The sequence below is a fragment of the Triticum urartu genome, chromosome 1 (assembly GCF_003073215.2).
Source record: "Triticum urartu cultivar G1812 chromosome 1, Tu2.1, whole genome shotgun sequence".
Classification (NCBI taxonomy): domain Eukaryota; kingdom Viridiplantae; phylum Streptophyta; class Magnoliopsida; order Poales; family Poaceae; genus Triticum; species Triticum urartu.
The window spans coordinates 557,411,964-557,433,761 of record NC_053022.1 but is presented as its reverse complement, the minus strand read 5'-3'; positions in this window follow the sequence as shown (position 1 = coordinate 557,433,761).

The following is a 21,798-nucleotide window of genomic DNA, read 5'->3' as shown; positions in this document are numbered from 1 at the left end:
GCACTCCTCTGACAAGGCCTGCTGCTTCCAGTTTCTTGATCTCTTCTGCAATGAATTCTTGGCGCTCCACTGCCTGCTTCCTGACCTTCTGCTTGATGGGCCGCGCATGAGGACAAACGGCAAGGTGGTGCTCAATTACTTTCCTGGGAACACCGGGGATGTCAGACGGTTGCCATGCAAACACATCGACATTCGCCCGCAGGAAAGCAACGAGCGCGCTTTCCTATTTAGGATCAAGTGTGGCACTGATGGTGAAGGTACCACCAGTGCCGTCCTCCTTGGCGGACACCTTCTTCGTCTCTGGCGGAGCTGCCATCGTCTTCTTGCACTTGCCGGTGGAGCTCGATGGTGCGTCCTCGACGGTAGCGCAGCACTCTGAAGAGGTGCGCTTGCCGGAGTGGGCACCAGAACTCTTGCCGGACTTGGTCTTCTTCCCCCCGGGAGCTTCAGCGGCAAGTGACTTGTGATCTGTTGCGACTGCTGCTTCCCGGTAGATCTTGTCGGCACAGATAAGGGCATCTTTCTTGTCGCCGGGGACAGAAATGACGCTTATCGGGCCTGGCATCTTCAGCATGTTATATGCGTAATGAGAGGCTGCCATGAACTTGGCGAGTGCTGGACGGCCAAGTATCCCATTGTAAGGCAATGGAATATCGGCAACGTCAAATGTGACCCTCTCAGTTCTGAAGTTGAGCTCGCTACCAAATGTTACTGGAAGCGTGACCTTCCCCTTCGGCTTGCTCCTTCCCGGATTGATTCCTTGGAATGTGCCGGTCTCTTCGAGCTCGCTGTCAGGGATTTGGAGTTTTTGGAGTACAGCGGAGGAGATCAGGTTCAAGCTGGCCCCACCGTCAACTAGCATCTTGGTGACTTTGAGGTTGCAGATAGTTGGTGATACCAACATCGGCAAACACCCGACCGCAGTTGTGCGATCAGGGTGGTCCTCAATGTCAAAGATGATAGGCGTGCTGGACCACTTCAGAAGTTTGCGCGATTCGACAGGTGGTTCTGCTGCATTGACTTCCCGCACCCACTGCTTGAGTTGGCGGTGTGAAGTATGCAGGGAAGCACCGCCATCAACGCACAAGACCTCTGTGGCTTTCTGAAACTCCTGCTCACTGGTCTCAACATCATCCATGTCTTCGTCGTCGTCGTCGTCTTCATCGTTGTCGCGGCCGTGGGGAGGTCTGTCTCCTTGCCGCTGCTTGGCCTTGCCGCGGCGTCCTCCTCGGCCGGCACGCTTCTTGCCAGATTCTGCAGCGCCACCTTGGGCCCTCTCCTTGTCTCGCCGCTCGTACTCAGCTTTTTGCTGCTGGACAAGCTGCTCAACCTTTTTGCAGCTCTGGAGGTCATGGCCCTTGGTGCGGTGAATCTTACAGTACTGCTTGTCGGAGCCGTCCTGCTTGTCAGCGACCGCCACAGCCTGGCAGTTGGCGCACGCGGCAATCTCCTTGCCGGAGCTACCAACCTTGACCTGCTTGGCGCCACCTTCGTTGCCGGACTGCTCAACGACTAGCACCTCTTTGCCTTTCTTCTTCCTGTTCCGCCGCCGGTTTTTCTTTGCCGGGGCAGCATCCTCACTGTCAGATCCTTCCGCTCCGGTCTTCTCTCCGGGGAGTCTCCTCCCTTCCTCAGCACGTGCACATTTGTCGGCCAGGGCGTATAGCTCACTGACGTCTCTGATCCTGGACATCGCCATCTCCTCCCGCATCCTGCGGTTACGCACGTTCTGATGGAAGGCGCTGATGACCGCGGCGGGGTGGACGTCTAGGATGTTATACTGTACACGGCTGAACCTCTGAATGTACTTGCGCAGGGGCTCTCCTTCCTTCTGGGCGAGCAGATGAAGATCACTTTCTTGGCCATGAGGTTTGTGGCCGCCTGTAAAGGCGCCAACAAACTGATGGCATAGGTCTGCCCAGGAGGATATGGAGTTGTCCGGCAAGTGCATGAGCCAGGACCTGACGTTGGGCTTGAGCACCAACGGGAAGTAGTTGGCAAGGATCTTGTCGTCTCGCCCCCCGGCAGCCTGCACCGCGATGGTGTAGATGCTGAGGAACTCCGACGGATGCGTCTTGCCGTCGTACTTCTCGGGTACATCTGGTTTGAAATTCTTCATGCTGGGCCACTGGACTTGCCGCAACTCACGAGTGAACGCAGGGCAACCTACCGCGTACGGCAAGTCGCCTGGTTCCCCTGGCGCATGCATGTCGACAGTGGGCCCAGCGCGCTGGTATGATTGACGCCGCACTTCTCTTCGGCGCTCGATGCGAGTACGAGCGTCCTCTTGTTGTCACTCTTGAAGAACTTGGCGCTGATCGCGACGAGCTCGCGGATCTGACGACGCGGTGGAGTCGCTGTCGAGGTGGATCCGGCGAGTCAGCGATCTTGGCCTTCGGGGTGGAGAGTGCACAGTAGTCGCACCCCCACCAGCCTTGTCGTCTCCGGCTCGTGCCTGGCTGACTCGCTGCGGCTGCGACGTGCTCGGCTGCCGTGGAGTGTCGCTGTTGGCGAAGCCGATGAGACTCTGGATAGTGGCCCTCCAATCGTCGATCTTGTCCGCCGTTGGAGGGTAGTCTAGGAGCAGCTGAGCTCGCGCCAAAGCTTCTGCTGCAGTGGCGGGTGGCGGTGGCGAACGGTGCGAGGAGAGGGATATGCTCGGACTTCTAACCATGTTAGAAGGAGCAGTACCCCGTCCAGGCGACCGTGTCTCGCTCGCGCCAGCAGATTGACGTGCATGGTGGTCCTGAGCGCTCCGAGATCCACCAGCTCGATCTTGGTCTAGCGAGCGCATGGTACCGTGAGTACCATGACGCTGCCGGTCCCGCGCCTCCTGAGACGGGCGCGGTGCATGCACGGACGTGGAGGTCTTGGAGTGCGCCCGGTCATTGTGGGAGCCGGCTACGCCGCCGACGGGCAACGCAGCCTTGTCCTTGGACCTGGCAGCACCATGAGCTCCCTCGTCGACGCGCGTTCTTCCGCCGGCGCCTGCCCCATCAGCCGTTTGCTCCGGCGATAGTGGGTTCGGCGCGGACGGAGCAGCTGCCTCTGAAACCTTCTTCTTCGGCGGCATGTTGACGAAGATGATGAAGATCTAGCTCGCGGGAACGCCGGATCTGGTTCACACAACCTCGACGCCCCCTACCTGGCGCGCCAAAGATGCCGGGGTACTGATCCACGGGCACCTATGGGACCGGCAGACCGGGTCCCTTTCGGTTCGGCGGGGGCGGAGGTCGCGCAAAGAGCGGATCGAGGCGAAGCACGCGAGCGATTTACCCAGGTTTGGGCCGCACGGATGCATAAAACCCTACTCCTGCTTTGTGGTTTGTATTGGTTTCTTGCTCGGGAGCGCTGAATGCTACAGTACACACCAGCAGCTAGCAAGACCGAGCGTGAGTGTTTTCGAACTGGCTAACCCCCCTCTACGTTGCACACGGGCCTCCTTTTATATGCTCAAGGGGTTACCGATAGGTGGCAACGGAGGTAAAGGGGAAAAATGGAAAGGTGCTGTGGTAGGCACAGCTACCTGCTACAGTGTATCATACCTAACCCTGACGGCAGGGGACAAGGGCCTTAAATGCCCGTCTGTGTCGCCTAAACAGTGCGAAAAGGGACCGCCAGGGACGCCACCGTTCGCCACGATGGCGATCTTGTCAGCGCCGCTTGCCACCGCACGCCCCTGGCTGCGCAGCCTTCCGCCACGTATGCCTGGAAGGGCCCCAGAGCGACACGTTGGTGGATGTGCTGGAGCGCGGGCTCGGAGAGGTGGCTTGCAGCGGCAAGCGCCTTGCCGCGGTTGTTGTCTTGTCGCGTCCGGGAGCTTGTCGCTCACCGGGTCTTGCCGGGGCGCGTGGTGCGCCGCGGCAAGTTCCTTGAAATGCCTTGGGTGGCCTTCCCGGCAAGCTCCTCTTGCCGGGGTCTCAGATGCTTTTAATAGCCTTCCCGGCAAGCCTTGTCTTCTTGACTTGGACACTTTGTTCTTGAATGGCTCCAGAGGAACCACGGAGGATCTTGGCGATCACCCGGCAAGCCTTGCCACGGGATGCTGCGACTGCCCGTGCACAAGTTCGGGATACTAGGGTACCCCTACTCTAGTACACCGACAGAAGCCCAGCATGGGAGGAGCTCCATGGTGGTTGTGGTAGCGACCGCGGAAACGAGGGCCGGAGAGGAGGCCGAGCCAGAGCTTGCTGGAGAGGGAGGCGCGCACGAGGCACGCGGGCTCGTCCGGCGGGAGGCGGAGGAAGATCTCCTCGAGGAGCTCGCCCGGCAGTGATGGTGGCGGCGGCGGCGGCATGGTGGGTGACGGCGGCGAGGGTTTCAATTAGGAGGGGATCGATGAGGAGTGAGGTCTGGTCTGTGCGATGGGGTGTGGTCTCACGGTCCGGTTCAGTTGAGTTGTGCGTGGGCCGTAGGGTTTGGCTGATCGAACTATATACGAGTTTACAAGCTGCTGGAGTTTTTGCAATTAAGGATATTTTCTAAATATATGCTGGCTGGGTGATAGTGTTGATCCAACTGTGGCACCATAACCTCGGTGAGGGGCCGGCCTCATCGTTGTTGGTGCCGCCATCTCCTCCTCATCCTCCTCCTCCTCGGAGAGCTCGGCCAAGAGCTCGTCGAACATCTGGCGAGGAATTGCGGTTCTTTGTGATGAGCTTGGCCATGTAGGGCCAAATCGCCGCACTCAGCCTTGAGCTTCTATGAGGGTGTCGACGGAGAAATTATGCTTCGTCGGGCTCCCAAAGTAGTGGAGCTCCATCACGTCGAACGCTTGTGCCGCCTCCTCCGCGCAGTGGCGAACATGTCGAGCCACCTCTTCTCCCGCCTATCCGAATTTGGGATTTTCGTTGCCCAAGTGCCCATGGCTGCTACCGCATGCCTCGGTACTTTGGCAGTAAGTCGCTGCTACATGGAGCTCAAGGAAGCGGTGGCGGCCCGAATTAGAGGTCCGAAGGCGGAGCGAGCACTCGGGGTGGATGTGCAGTGCCGTTCCAGCTCCATGTTGATGAGCTCTCGGCAGCTTGGTGCATCATTTCCAACGACGGTACGTAGTGGCTGGCGAATGAATCGAAGTGTGGCGGGAGGTAGGCAGGGGCTGCGGGGTGCAACGTGGGCATGTGTGGTGATCACCGGAGGCAAGTAGGTCATTAAATATATATCGTGTTCAATGTTAAAAACTATTTGTTTTTTGTTTTTTTTTGTAAATTTAAAAACCATGATTTCTTTCAGTTGTCCATAGATTTCAAAAAAGGTCAAAAACTTAATGTTCGTGGACTTCAAATATATTAGCGAATTTAACACCCTTACAAATGGGCCCAAGCAACCCCAGTACCCCACAACCCCCAACGCATCGGGAGGCTCCAAATCTAGGGGGGTTAGTATCCTAACTACCAGGCGGAAGCGTGGTGGCACGCCACGCCCGTCAGGAAGCCTGAGCAGAACTATGCCTCTTTTTTTAACGTCGAAGGAGTCTTTCTGTAATGTGTGGCTGAATGTGAAAGAGATTACAGAAAGGTTTGTTGAATTGGGCTAGTGCATAATTTGTTTTGGGATCTCCGTAATACACTAACTCTAAAAGTAGACAGAAATATGTGTCCATCTAACATCCAAACATATCAGGAGGACTTGAGGATTTTTTTTCGTCGAAACAATAGATGAACAACTAATGATATTCATTTTTACAATCAAAATCTCTTGTAGAAGCTGCGGAAATGCAAGACATGAAACATCAAAACCAGCAGAGGCAGTGGTTCCAGCACACTTACTCCCAGCGGCGTCGGTAAGGACTCCTTCAGGTGGTCATCCTCAAGGCTTGCCGGCTGGGGCACTGGTGGAGCCGACACAGTTACCCCCTGCCTTGCCCAGATGTTGACACAACTAATGCGGCGACAGATTGGGCAGCATCAGCAGGAATGACTCCTCCAAGTGGTTGTCCATGTGGCTTGCTGGCGAAGCTAGTGGTGGCACTGGCCCACTTACCCCATTACCCTATCTGGATGTGGATGCTGAAGATGTTGTGACGGAAGATTCGTTTCTTTGAGTAGGAGTGGAGAATGTGAGCTGCAGGGGGGGGGGGCTTATGTTATAAGTGGTGGAAGTACCACAGGAGGTTTCATTTCAAAAACTGCCTCCAATTTTTTTTAATATAGGCGGTTTCAAAATCACAACCGCCTTTGATGTTTACTATAGGCACTTTCAAATTTCAACCTCTTCGACCAAAGAAATAACCACTGTCGGTGTCAAAACCGGCGGATCTCGGGTAGGGGGTCCCGAACTGTGCGTCTAGGCCGGATGGTAACAGGAGGCAGGGGACACGATTCTTTACCCAGGTTTGGGCCCTCTTGATGGAGGTAAAACCCTACGTCCTGCTTGATTAATATTGATGATATGGGTAGTACAAGAGTAGATCTACCACGAGATCAGAGAGGCTAAACCCTAGAAGCTAGCCTATGGTATGATTGTATGTTATGGTTATCGTCCTACGGACTAAAACGCTTCGGTTTATATAGACACCGGAGAGGGTTAGGGTTACACAAGGTCGGTTAAGAAGGAGGAGATATCCATATCCGCATTGCCTAGCTTGCCTTCCACGCCAAGTAGAGTCCCATCCGGACACGCGACGAAGTCTTCAATCTTGTATCTTCATAGTCTAACAGTCCGGCCAATGGAGATAGTCCGGCTGTCCGGAGACCCCCTAATCCAGGACTCCCTCAGTAGCCCCTGAACTAGGCTTCAATGACGATGAGTCCGGCGCGCAGTATTGACTTCGGCATTGCAAGGCGGGTTCCTCTCCAAATTCTGTGTACCTGTCAAAATAGTGTCCGGTCTCTTGTGAATGTTGCACTCCTTGGCTTCCACGCCCAATAATGGCCACTTTCCACGTGTCGAGCGAATGTGAAGAGCCAGGGTGTTTTCGCATTTACCCCCTAGCTATGTAAATGAGCCGCCTATTAAAAAGACGAGGATTCAGATCCAAATCACACCATCCTCCTTCGGTGAGCCTTCATCAGAGCGCACCCGACAAAGATCCATTGGCCGGTCGACGCAGCTCCTCCTCTCGCTCCCCTAGCTCCAAGCCTGGAGATTGGGAGAGATGTTCCGTCCCGCACAGCAAATTAGTGATGCTTCAGACCAAGGGATTTCTTCCCCCAGCGTACCTGGTCCTGGTTCGAGCCGGGCTTGCCACCTATAATGGCGGAGAGCAAGCAGAGAGCCTTCCCAATCCCTCCAAGGGAGAGCAGGTATGCCTTGTCCCTTATTTGGTAAGAGGGCTCGGATTCCCAATTCATCCGTTTCTCCGGGGGCTCCTGGAGTTCTACGGCCTCCAGTTGCACAATTTACGCCTGCCTCCATGCTGCATATCACGGGATTCGTAGCCCTTTGCGAGTTGTTCTTGGGCTGTGAGGCTCATTTCGCTCTGTGGAAGAAGTTGTTCTGCCTTGTGCCCCGTTCTCAAAAGGGGTCAATATATCAAGTGGGCGGAGCCGAAGTGTGGTGCCGGGACCGGATACCTGTCCGGAACCCCAAAGAAGACGTCCAAAGACTGGCCTTCAGAATGGTTTTATATAGAAGACGTACCCCTCCCGGATCCTATTCGGATCGGCCTTCCTGAGTTCGACAATGCCCCTTTGAAGAAGCGCCGGAGCTGGCGTCCACGGAGCTCCCTGGAGGAAGACGACAGGGACGTTCTTTACCCGATGAGCCGGATAAGTTTTTTAGCTCGATCCGGATTGACCATGATCGAGGTCGTGGCCATATGTATCATGCGGGGGGTGCAGCCGCTTCATATAGAGGCCAACCCATGTGGGATTTCAACGGGGAGGATGACGCCACCCGCCACGGTCGTAAAGGGCCGGGATCGGTTGCTGATCTAATAAAGATCTTATCCACTTTGTACAAGGGAGAAGAGGAGGAATTCCTTCGTGTCAACCCGCAGGGCGGATTTTCTATGTACAATCCTCCGAGCTGGGTAAGCGGAGACTTTTTCTCATCCATCCGTTTCATATTTCCGCAGTTAAGTACTCACTCTAGCGATTTCTACGCAGGAACTGCGCCAGGCTGTAAGGGAGATAAACAACCCCCCTCCACAACCCAAGGACCCTGGACGGTACCTCGACCCGGCCTCCCAAGAGGATCCAGACATATCTGTGGAGCTGATCGATGGGGTGTTTTACCAATCGAGCAATGATAATGCTTTGGTGGCCATTATGGCCGATTACCCTGGGCTAGTGCCAGCCTCATAGGTGACTGAGACCGAAGTCCCAGCACTTCAAAAAGGGATCCGTCCTTGCATGTTTTTGATCGCCGTATAACAGCAGTGTTTTGCAGGGGAGGTCCTCGAGGCAGAAGGCCGAGCCTGCGGCGACTGGCCAACAAGGGGCCGCGAGGCCAGGCAGGCTGAAAGGACCCGCAGTCCAGATTGAGACACCGGCGCAGCAGTACGGCGCGCCGTCTTTATTGCAAGACATTATTCTCAGAGGCATATTAACGCCCATGCCTTCTTTTCAGGAAAAAGAGCGCTCGCCGGACTATACCCGGAGAGGCTACCAATAGCGCCTCCACAAGCCAGGCTCCAAGGCCGAATTCGGAAGCGGGAACGAATATGAGGCGTGCGCCGGGTGCTCCTCTGACAGAGGATGCGGATAAACTGTCCGCCACCCATTATGAGGTGGAAAGTGCCATGAACCACAGGCACTACAGGAATCAGGTAATTTGCCGTCTGTGGATCACAGACGGCAAAGGCCTAAATACAGACGGCAAAGTTTTTGCCGTCAGGAAGCAGATGGCAAAGTCAGACGACAAAGATTAGCCGGCAATGAATACTTTGCCGTCAGCATTTCATCGAACAGACGGCAAAGATTTTGCCGTCAGCCGACTACAGATTTGCCGTCTGTCGAAAAAATAATAGACAGCAAAACCCTGTTCTTTGCCGTAAGTCAAAACTTGTTCTTTGCTGTCATCTAAACTAAAGTACATACGGCAAAGATTGTTTTTCATTTAAAAAAGGTGACGTTAGAGAAGAGCATCTCGCCCAGGTTCAGCTCAAGTAGACTTTGGATTCGACATGGGGTGCTGCCTTTCATTCATCGTAGGTGGAGTTACACAGAATATACAAAGTTGTCCTGAAAATTTACACAAAGGACCCTAGAAAGTAAAAAATAAAAGCAATCAAGTCCTTCTCCATTGCAGGAACAGGGACTTGACCGCCAGCCGTCCTTCTACTGGCCAGGGATCCACTGCCGCCTTGCCCTGCTCGCCTTGCCGCGCCACCTCACAGCCGCCCGACCATCCTCTGCACCGGCGCCCGGCCATGCTCGCCGCGCAGACGCACGACCCAGCTCGCCCACGCCCTGCTAGCGCCGACCGCCCGCGCGTCGCTTGCAGGGCCCTCCCGCGCCGGCTGCCCTGCCAGCACCGGCCCGCATCACATGCCCATGCTCGCCGCGTAGCTGCACGGCCCTGCTTGCCTGCCTAGGGCAACGGGGCCGGCGACGCCCGTGGCGAAGGGGGAAGGGTGACGGGGACGGCAGAAGATGTCGTGGTGGATCCCTGCGGAGCTTCGGGCGACGGGGCTGAGGCCGGGGGTGACGGAGGAAGTGGCCGGGGCCGGCGCGAGAGGTGGTGGCCGACGGGCGAGGTGGTGGCCGGCGGGCGAGGTGGTGGCCGAACGCCGGCGGAGCTTCGGGCGCGCCAGGGCCGTGGCTGGGGGCGACGGGGATGGGGCCGAGGCCGGGGGCGAAGGGAGAAGTGATCGGGGCTGGCGGGAGAGGTGGTGGTCGATGGGAGAGGTGGTGACTGGTGACCGGCGACGGCGTGTGGATAAGGGAGAGAAACCAGACAGAGATCATGGTGGGGGAGAGGATAAGGGAGAGAGTGCTGCACGTGAGGGTGTGAGGTGAGGCATGGGCACGGGGTGTGTTTGGGCATGAGGGGATGTGTGGCTGAGATCCTGCCATGTCATCGATCCGCGTGATGTGTTCCTTTCTTTGCCGTCTTCATTTTTTATTCCAGACGGCAAAGATCTTTGCCGTCTGCGTTTTATATTACAGACGGCGAAGTATGTTCTTTGTTGTCTGTAATATAAAACGCAGCCGGCAAAGATGTTTGCTGTCTACTTTTTCTATTACATACGGCAAAGTACGTTCTTTGCCGTCTGTGTTTTTTTCGCAAACGGCAAAGTTTATTTTACCGACAGTTTTTCTTTGCCGTCTAGTGATGACGGCAAAACCTTTCTTTGTCGTCTGCCCGACGAAAAGCTGACGGCAAAGACATCCCTGACGGCAAATTAGCTGTTTCTCGTAGTGAGGCGTCGCCGGACTGTTCTTCGTGACGCTTGTTTCTCCCAAGAGGCATTGGATGCCTTCAACTCGGGAGACGCGCACCTCCGTGACGCTCAAAATGGTCTAGCCAGAGCCACGGAGCAGTATGTAAAAGACATACAGGTGAGAAAATTTGGTGATTATATATATCAGTAGCCCCTGAGACTTGAAACAGTTAGGATAACTGATTTAAGGATCATTTGTTATGCAGGTTCTTACAGAAAAGAATACTCAACTGTCCCAGGAGCTGGAGGAGTGCAAATCCCAACTTCAGGCCGCACTGGCCGCAGCAGGGGAGCCCAAAGCACTGGTAGAAAAAGGGCCTGTTGTCCTGGTTCGTAAGGGCCTTTTGTCCCGGTTCCTAAACCGGGACTAAAGGGTCGGTACTAATGCCCTGCCCCTTTAGTCTCGGTTCAATCCAGAACCGGGACTGATGGGCCTCCACGTGGCCTGTGCGCGGAGCCCAGGCAGGAGACCCTTTGGTCCCGGTTGGTGGCACCAACCGGGACCAATAGGCATCCACGCGTTAGCATTTCTGTGGCTGGGTTTTTTGTTTTTTTTGAAAGGGGGGGGTTGGGGGTTTTGGGGGGTTAATTTAGGTGTTTCATATATTGTGTTAGCTAGCTATAATTAATAGAGAGAAGTGTCCTCTCTTATGTCCGTGCTTGGTCGACGCTACGTACTATACATACGTATAGAGAGGACTAGACACGCTAGCTAGCTAGTAAGCAAATGAAGGAAACAGAAGATCGTCATGAACATATATGCATACAGAGAGAAGTGATATCGACCACCTCTCCTTCTCCGAGAGATTGGTCGAACAACAAGTTCTCGTATATCTATCCGACACTACTGGCTACATATATACAATAATTATCTCTTACAAATATAATCATACGGACTCATGGTCCACATAGTATTCTCCGTCTTCAGCGATCACGTGGTCAAGAAAGAATGCCGCCAATTCCTCTTGAATTGCTCGCATGCGAGCTGGTGCTACGAGTTCATCCCGCTTCCGAAACATCTAATTTGAAGAAGGGGGTCAATACATATATATATGAATGAATGAAACTCAACACAAATGATGGTAATAAAATAAAATTGTGAACGTTGTTATTTACGTACTTCATATTGTTCGTCAGTGTAGCCCCGCTCACAGGTCATGTGGCGGATGGACTCGCAAACGTAGTATCCACAGAAATCATTCCCTTTTTCCTGCCACAACCAATTTACAAGAAATAGAGGTCAATCAAACTGATAAGCAAGAATGCCAAATCAATAGGAGATGCGCGGAACATGCTACTATAGTACTTACTTTCGGGTGTCTAAATTGCAGCTTCTTCGGGAGTCCTGGAGCTTTTTTGGAGAATTTTGCCCAAACCCTGCCAGACAAAGAAAACAATTACTTGATATATCAGGAAATGAACAAAGTTGCTGATATGGTGGATCGATTTAACTTACTTCTCGAGCATTTGAGTCATGTCCGCATAGTCCTGGGGATCTTTTCGTTTTGAGTCTAAGACAGTTACTAGTCCCTGCTCAAGCTTAATCTCTAGGAGAATATAGTGGTAACTGCACACACATGCATAACTCATCAATTACATTACTATAACCTTGACTAATATATATATAAGGGAAACCGAATACGCACAAGACAGTAACACTCACTTGAAGTTGTAAGGAAAGAGTATTATATCTTTGTTTTCATTTATTACCAACGATCGTAGCAAGTTGGCCTCGGTATCTGCGGCATGAAATTTAACCTGAGTTGCATCTATGAGATATGTGTTAATGAACCCAATATCACCGACTTGTCTTTTCTTCAATTCGGCGATCTTCAATCTGCATAATATAGTGAGGATGATTATAAATACATGCAATGAAAGAGAAGAGCTATATAGAGAGACTTAATGACAGAAGTAGTACTACTTACAGACAGTAGCAGGTGACCGTTGTTTTATCGAGGGCCAATTGATTGAAAAACTGAAAGAGCTCCTCAAATGGAACAGGCAACAGTTCAATTCCAACGAGGTCATGCTCCTTTTTAACTTTCACATACAAAGTACTCCTCCCCCCAGAGTCTCTGTAGATTTTCAAGTACCAATCATGCAATCTTCGCATCATCGTTGATAGAGATCTTTCATCTTTGACGAGAGGCTTCCCGTACTCGTATCTTTGTATCTGCACCTCCATGGGTTGATAATGTACATCGTCGAGCAGGTAATCGGCAAGATTGCTATAACCGGGCACCATCCTCGGATCATTAGCACGTTGTCGCTAGGCACCTTGAGCAGGGGGCACGATTGCTTCGCTTGTTCACCGAGCTGGGCAATTTGTTTCCCAGCTCGTCGTTCTTTCAGCCTTTGATCACCGACAGTACTTCCCGACTGCTCCGCTTCGGCAAATTCCTTTCCAATAATGCGCTCATAGTTTCCTTCCGGCGAAGACTTGGGTGGTTTTGTCAGGGCAGCCAGAGTGCGCTTCGCTTTCACCGGATCTACCTTCTCCTCCGGAGGTGGATGTCTCTTTGCTTTCAACCCTCGAAACCAGTCATCCACTTCGGTTCGTGCGATCTTCGCATTCTCCTCCGGGGTCCTCCCGCATGGTAACTTCTCTGGAGTCTTCAAAGAAGGACCGAATCTGTATGTCCTCCCGCCTCTGGCTGTACTGTTAGACGCCGGCCGAGCAGACGGAGCGGCTGTCTTCTTTACTTGCTTACGAGGCGGAGGAGAAGGACTACGACGCGCCGGAGCAGCCGGAGCGGCGGCAAGTCTCTTCCGCCCTTGCTGACGAGGCGGAGAAGGAGGAGGCTGGCTGCTCGGGCGCGTCGGCGCAGGCGGAGAAGGAGGTGGAGTGCCGCCATGCGCCGGAGAAGGAGCCGGTCGAGTGCCCTGATCGTCACTCGCCGGAGGAGGAGGCGGTGGAGGAGGCAGAGTGCCCTGACTCGCCAGAGGAGGAGGCGGTGGAGGAGGTGGAGTGCCCTGACTCGCCGGAGGAGGAGGCGGTGGAGGAGGCGGAGTGCCCTGACTTGCCGGAGGAGGAGGAGGAGGCGGAGGCGTCCAGTTCAGAAGGTTGATGAGCTCCTTCCGCCATAGGCATGGAGTCTTCAGAGCAGACCCTAGCCTAGTCTCCCCTTCACCGGTAGGGTGGTCAAGCTGGAGGTCCTCAAATCCCTCCGTTATTTCATCCACCATCACCCTAGCATATCCTTCTGGAATCGGCCGGCAGTGAAAAGTTGCGCCAGGTTCAGTAGGATAAACAGAGCCAACAGCCGCCTTGACCTTCAAATTCATCCATTGCGTCATAAGGTGGCAATTTTGAGACTCCGTGATAGCATCCACGGGATAGCTGGCAGGAGCCGTCAAGGCATGCTCCGGCTGAAGCAGCTCGGTGGAAGCCATGCTGCTTCTCCGCTGAGATGGCGGGGTAGCTTCGGGGGAAGCTTCGGCAGTACATTTGCTACGATTTGCTTCTCGTTCCTCTATCGCTTGTACCCTTGCTTGCAGCGCCTGCATTTGGGTCTGCTGCAATTTTTTCCTCCTCTCCTGGGATTTGTAACCACCTGCGTCCGGAAACCCAACCTTCCACGGAATGGAGCCTGGCGTGCCTCGTGTCCGTCCAGGGTGCTCAGGATTCCCGAGGGCCATTGTGAGCTCGTCGTTCTCTCTATCTGGAAAGAACGTCCCTTGCTGTGCTGCTTCAATATACTGCTGAAGCTTCCTGACTGGTATGTCCATTTGATCGTTCGTCCAAAATCACTTCCCTGTTACAGGGTCCAAGGTTCCGCCACCCCGAAGAACCAAGTCCAGCAACGGTCTGGCCAGTTAATTGTCTCTGGTTCGATCCCTTTATCAACCAGATCATTCTCAGTCTTGGCCCACTTAGGCCGGGCTACGAGGTAGCCACCTGATCCCGTGCGATGGTGATGCTTCTTCTTCGCAGCATTTTTCTTGTTTGTCGCCGACATCTTCTTACTCTTTTCCGATGTCTTGTTGGCCACAAATCCGGGCCAGTGATCTCTGATCTTCTCATATCTGCCCTTGAATTCTGGTGTCTCTTTATTTTCGACAAACTTATTCAGCTCTTTCTTCCACCTCCTGAATAGTTATGCCATCCTCTTAAGAGCAAAAGACTTGATTAATTGCTCTTTAACTGGCTTCTCTGGATCATCCTCTGGCGGTAGGGTGAAATTTGACTTCAGCTCAGTCCAAAGATCATTTTTCTGCATATCATTGACATAAGACACCTCAGGGTCTTCTGTAGACGGCTTTAGCCATTGCTGGATGCTGATCGGGATCTTGTCCCTAACCAAAACCCCGCACTGAGCAAAAAACGCGCTCTTTGTCCAGAGGGGTTCAATCGGTTGGCCGTCGAGCGCGATTGCTATGATCTCAAACTTTTCATCCGAGCTCAACTTTTTCTTCGGGCCTCGTCTCTTTACCAAAGTTGTGCTCGATCCGGAGGGCTAGAAAAAAGAACAAAGACTTAATTAATATGTGTACATACCAAAACAATGAATGCATCAATTAGCTAGTCAGCAGAAGCTTAACTAATATATATACCTGGCCGGACTCGGTTCGGTCACCGGAGACGTCATCATGGTCTCCTTGCACCGGCATTGGGTCACCGGAGCCGTCCTCACGGTCTCCTTCTTTCACCGGCATTAGTTGATCACCGGAGCCATCATAATCATAGCCAGCTGCTTCCAGACAATCGGTGTCGTTGAGAAACAACGAGACGACGGCATCACTTCCTCGTGCGATTATGTCCCCCAACAACTCTTCTTGTACTTCATCTCGGGCGGTGTCCATAGTTTCTACAAATAATGACAACATGGCAATTATTATTCAAACATGACAGATGGATATATTAGTGGCAAACGTAGAACTAATATTAATTAGTGGCCTCGATGCTGCTTCTCTAGGGTTTGGGGTGGCCTCGATGCTGCTTCTCTAGGGTTTGGGGTGGCATCGACAACGCTTCAAGGATAAAAAAAAGAGGAAGAAGAAAAAAAGAGGAGAAGAAAGAATAGATCTCCTCTATTCTTTCTTCTCCTCTTTTTTTTCTTCCTCTTCTTTTTTTATCCTCTTCTTCCTCTCATGTTCGACGACCCTCGACCCCTCGGCGACCCTAGACCCCCTCTCGACCCCCTCATGTCGAAGTTATCGGGTAGGGGGTATATCGACAACGACATACCCGATACATACATACATACATACATACATATCATATGCATCCATACATATATGAACAAAATTAATATCTACTAATTAACAACCTAAATAAAAAAACTAATACATATAGGAAGAAGAAAAAAAAAGAGGAGAAGAAAGAATAGAGGAGAAGAGATTTCTCCTCTATTCTTTCTTCTCCTATTTTTTTCTTCTTCCTCTTCTTTTTTTATCCTTTTCTTCCTCTCATGTTCGACGACCCCCTCTCGACCGTCGACCCCCTCTCGACCCTCATATATAAAACATTTTCTTCCTTCTATTCCTTCTTCCTAAATATATAAAACTTTTTTTAAAATGAAACTAACCTAAAATGTACTAAATCAGAGAACATATATAGATAAAAATTTTCTAATTGAAAATCTAACTTTTGCATATATGTATTTTTAAAACATCATTACAATTGAAAAAAATACATACATACATACAAAAAACATGTAAAAAATACATACATACATATATGAACATACATCAAAAAATACGTATATCTAAAAAATACATACATACACATATATATGAAAATCTAAAAACATTTAAAAAATAGCATGTATAATAAAAAAAATGCACGGCGGCGGCGGGGGCGGCAGACGTGCGGTGCTCACAGAGGCGGCGACGTTCGGGGCAGGGGACGGCTGCACGGCGACGGCGACGACGACGGGGCAGGGGCGGCGCGCGTCGGGGCAGGGGACGGCGGCGCGCGGATACGGTGTCGGCCGAGGGCGCGGGCGACGGCGTCGGGCGAGGGTGCAGGCGAGGGCGCGGGCGACGTCGGCCGAGGGCGCGGGCGACAGCGTCGGGCGAGGGCGCGGGCGACGGCGTCGGGCAAGGGCGCGAGCGACGGCCGGCGAGGGCGCGGGCGACGGCGTCGGCTGGGGCGGCGGGCGGCGTTGGGGCAGCCTGGCGGCGTCGATGTGCGGCGTCGGGGGGAACTGAGGGAATGTGAAATTTCTAAGTGCTGGCTTATATAGCAAAGGCATTGGTCAGTTCGTGGCACAAACCGTGACCAATGCCCCCCTTTAGTTCGTTGGTCACCAACCGGGCAAAGGCCTTCAGTAGCCCAAAGGGCGGGAAGGCGGCCTTGTCCCGGTGGTGGCACCAACCGGGACTAAAGGGGGGCTATGTCAGGTGTGCACGAACCGTGACCTAATGCCCCTTTAGTCCGGTTGGTGCCACCAACCGGGACCAAAGGCCTTGTGCTGCTGCGTCGAAAGTTTAGTCCCACCTCGCTAGTTGAGAGGGGTGCGCAGTGGTTTATAAGCCCCACTGCCGCACCCCTCTCGAGCTCTCTCCATTGCAGGCTTACGGGCCTAATTGTCACTGCTATGCCTGTGGGCCTACTGGGCCTCCTGCGGGCCTGAATCCTGGCCCTTGGATGGGTTTCTAGTCGTATTCAGGCCGTGGGGGCCCAGTAGGTGGCATTTTTTTGTTTTTTTGTTGCTTTATTTATTTTATTTCTTTTTTGCTTTATTTTTTAATTTAGTTTAGTTTTCAAATTTGAAATACACTTTTTTTTTTGTTTTCTTTGTTGCTTTATTTATTTTTTTTCTACTTACAACAAAATACTTATTGTTTGCTATTTTTTTCCAGTTTTTTTGTTTTGTTTTCTGCATTATTTATTTTCTTTTGTTTTTTGCTTTATTTTTATTCTTTTTCTTTTAGTTTAGAAAAATTATACTTTCTGTTAGTGCTTTTATTTTGTGATTAACTTTACTATAAAAATAGTTTCCTTTTTTTGATTTGTTTTTTGCATTATTTATTTTCTTTTGTTTTTTGTAGGTTAGCAAAATTATAAACTTTCTGTTAGTGCCATTAGTTTTAGAAAAATTATAAACTTTCTGTTAGTGCCATTAGTTTTCAAATTTGTATGGTTAAAATTTGAATTCTTTGAAAATTGTTGGAATCACAAGTTTGTGATTAACTTACTAAAAAAATGAGAATAGATGCGCTTATAGAGAAAATTCAACCTAAACTCATAGTAAATTTCTATGAATTTCAGAGAAATTCACTATGAATTTAGGTTAAACTTTTGTCTATTAGGGCATCTATTTTCACTTTGAGAGGAGCTCAACAAGGCAGAGAGGGAAGGGCTTATAAACTGGTGTGAGCCCCCTTCGGTTGGCGAGGTGGGACTAAACTCTGCCCGCAACGAGGACCAACCCTTTAGTCCTGGTTTGTGGCACAAACCGGGACTAATGGTCATGGGCCAGGGGCGAGGAGAAAAATTATAAACTTTCTGTTAGTGCCATTAGTTTTAGAAAGTTGAAAGTTGAAAGTTGGCATGGGCCAGGGACTAATGGTCATGGTATTACGAGGGCCGAACCATAAGACATGAAAGCATTTCAAATGAACTCTGAAAAAGTTGAAAGTTGGCATGGTATCATAATTTCACCCACATAGCATGTGCATGTACAAAACGGACAATGGTAGCATGTTCGTGTGTTACAAAGTTGGCATGGTATCATCGTAATAGTTGCGGGAGAAAGTCTTCACTTTTTCTTCGCTTGTGTCATTTGCTTATTGCGCCGTAACCATGGATAATCTTCATTGTTTATCAGGATGCTTGGGCCAGCCTTGACATTGAAGGGAGGAATTTCATGAAACTTTTCATAATCTTCAGACATGTCTGTCTTGCCGTCCACTCCCAGGATGTCCCTTTTTCCTGAAAGAACTATGTGGCGCTTTGGCTCATCGTATGATGTATTCGCTTCCTTATCTTATCTTTTTCTCGGTTTGGTAGACATGTCCTTCACATAGATAACCTGTGCCACATCATTGGCTAGGACGAACGGTTCATCAGTGTACCCAAGATTTTTCAGATCCAGTCTTGTCATTCCGTACTGTGGGTCTACCTGTACCCCGCCGCCTGACAGATTGACCCATTTGCACTTAAACAAAGGGACCTTAAAATTAGGTCCGTAGTCAAGTTCCCATATGTCCACTATGTAACCATAATATGTGTCCTTTCCGCTCTCGGTTGCTGCATCAAAGCGGACACCGCTGTTTTGGTTGGTGCTCTTTTGATCTTGGGCGATCATGTAAAATGTATTCCCATTTATCTCGTATCCTTTGTAAGTCAATACACTCAAAGATGGTCCCCTGGACAACAAGTACAACTCATCACAAACAGTGTTGTCACCTCTGAGACGTGTTTCCAACCAACTGCTGAAAGTCCTGATGTTTTCACATGTAATCCAGTCATAGCACTGCTCCGGATGTTTGGAGCGCAGACTGTTCTTGTGTTCATCGACATACGGGGTCACCAAGGTAGAGTTCTGTAGAACTGTGTAGTGTGCTTGAGACCAAGAATATCCTTCTCTGCATATTATTGAGTCTCTTCCAAGAGTGCCTTTTCCAGTCAGTCTCCCCTCATACCACGATTTAGGGAGACCTATCTTCTTAAGGCCAGGAATGAAGTCAACACAAAACCCGATAACATCCTCTGTTTGATGGCCCATGGAGATGCTTCCTTCTGGCCTAGCACGGTTACGGACATATTTCTTTAGGACTCCCATGAACCTCTCAAAGGGGAACATATTGTGTAGAAATACTAGCCCCAGGATGACAATCTCGTCGACTAGATGAACTAGGACGTGCGTCATGATATTGAAGAAGGATGGTGGGAACACCAACTCGAAACTGACAAGACATTGCGCCACATCACTCCTTAGCCTTGGTACGATTTCTGGATCGATCACCTTCTGAGAGATTGCATTGAGGAATGCACATAGCTTCACAATGGCTAATCGGACGTTTTCCGGTAGAAGCCTCCTCAATGCAACCGGAAGTAGTTGCGTCATAATCACGTGGTAGTCATGAGACTTTAGGTTCTGAAACTTTTTCTCTGGCATATTTATTATTCCCTTTATATTCGACGAGAAACCAGTCGTGACCTTCATACTGAGCAGGCATTCAAAGAAGATTTCTTTCTCTTCTTTCGTAAGAGCGTAGCTGGCAGGACCTTTATACTGCTTCGGAGGCATGCCGTCTTTTTCGTGCAAACGTTGCAGGTCCTCCCGTGCCTCAGGTGTATCTTTTGTCTTCCCATACACGCCCAAGAAGCCTAGCAGGTTCATGAAAAGGTTCTTCGTCACGTGCATCACGTTGATTGAAGAGCAGACCTCTCGGTCTTTCCAGTAGGGTAGGTCCCAAAATATAGATTTCTTCTTCCACATGGGTGCGTGTCCCTTAGCGTCATTCGGAACAGCTAGTCCACCGGGATCATTGACCATAGCAAGTACGTGATCACCGGTACGTATGGCGGGCTTCTTCCGGTGATCTGCCTCGCCTTTGAAATGCTTGCCTTTCTTTCGACATTGATGGTTGGTCAGAAGAAATCGACGATGGCCTAGGTACACATTCTTCCTGCATTTGTCCAGGTATATACTTTCAGTGTCATCTAAACAGTGCGTGCATGCGTGGTATCCTTTGTTTGTCTGTCCTGAAAGGTTACTGAGAGCGGGCCAATCATTGATGGTCACGAACAGCAATGCCTTAAGGTTAAATTCCTCCTGTCTGTGCTCATCCCACGTACGTACACCATTTCCATTCCACAGCTATAAAAGTTCTTCAAGTAATGGCCTTAGGTACACACAATTTTGTTGCCGGGTTGCTTAGGGCCTTGGATGAGAACTGGCATCATAATGAACTTCTGCTTCATGCACATCCAAGGAGGAAGGTTATACATACATAGAGTCACGGGCTAGGTGCTGTGATTGCTGCTCTGCTCCTCGAAAGGATTAATGCCATCCGCGCTTAAAGCAAACCAGACATTCCTTGGGTCCTTTGCAAACTCATCCCAGTACTTTCTCTCGATTTTTCTCCACTGCGACCCGTCAGCGGGTGCTCTCAACTTCCCATCTTTCTTTCGGTTCTCACTGTGCCATCGCATCAACTTGGCATGCTCTTTGTTTCTGAACAGACGTTTCAACCATGGTATTATAGGAGCATACCACATCACCTTCGCAGGAACCCTCTTCCTGGGGGGCTCGCCGTCAACATCACCAGGGTCATCTCGTCTGATCTTATACCGCAATGCACCGCATACCAGGCATGCGTTCAGATCCTTGTATGCACCGCGGTAGAGGATGCAGTCATTAGGGCATGCATGTATCTTCTCCACCTCCAATCCTAGAGGGCATACGACCTTCTTTGCTGTGTATGTACTGTCGGGCAATTCGTTATCCTTTGGAAGCTTCTTCTTCAATATTTTCAGTAGCTTCTCAAATCCTTTGTCAGCCACAACATTCTCTGCCTTCCACTGCAGCAATTCCATTACGGTACCGAGCTTTGTGTTCCCATCTTCGCAATTGGGGTATAACCCTTTTTTGTGATCCTCTAACATGCGATCAAACTTCAGCTTCTCCTTTTGACTTTCGCATTGCGTCCTTGCATCGACAATGACCCGACGGAGATCATCATCATCGGGCACATCGTCTGGTTCCTCTTGATCTTCAGCAGCTTCACCCGTTGCAGCATCATTGGGCACATCGTCTGGTTCCTCTTGATCTTCACCAGCTCCCCCCGTTGCAGCATCACCGTATTCAGGGGGCACATAGTTGTCATCGTACTCTTCTTCTTCGCCGTCTTCCATCATAACCCCTATTTCTCCGTGCCTCATCCAAACATTATAGTGTGGCATGAAACCCTTGTAAAGCAGGTGGGAGTGAAGGATTTTCCGGTTAGAGTAAGACCTCGTATTCCCACATTCAGTGCATGGACAACACATAAAACCATTCTGCTTGTTTGCCTCAGCTGCATCGAGAAACTCATGCATGCCCTTAATGTACTCAGTGTGTCTGTCACCGTACATCCATTGCCGGTTCATCTGCGTGCATTATATATAATTAAGTGTCCAAATTAATAGAAGTTCATCATCACATTAAAACCAAAGTGCATACATAGTTCTCATCTAACAACATATAGCTCTCCAGAGCATCTAATTAATTAAACCATACATTGAAACTATGTAAAACATTTCAATGCGAAAACAAATGCGATCATAATCGCAACCATGGTAACAATTGATCCAACGGCATAATGATACCAAGCCTCGGTATGAATGGCATATTTTCTAATCTTTCTAATCTTCAAGCGCATTGCATCCATCTTGATCTTGTGATCATCGACGACATCCACAACATGCAACTCCAATATCATCTTCTGCTCCTCAATTTTTTTTATTTTTCCTTCAACAAATTGTTTTCTTCTTCAACTAAATTTAACCTCTCGACAATAGGGTCGGTTGGCAT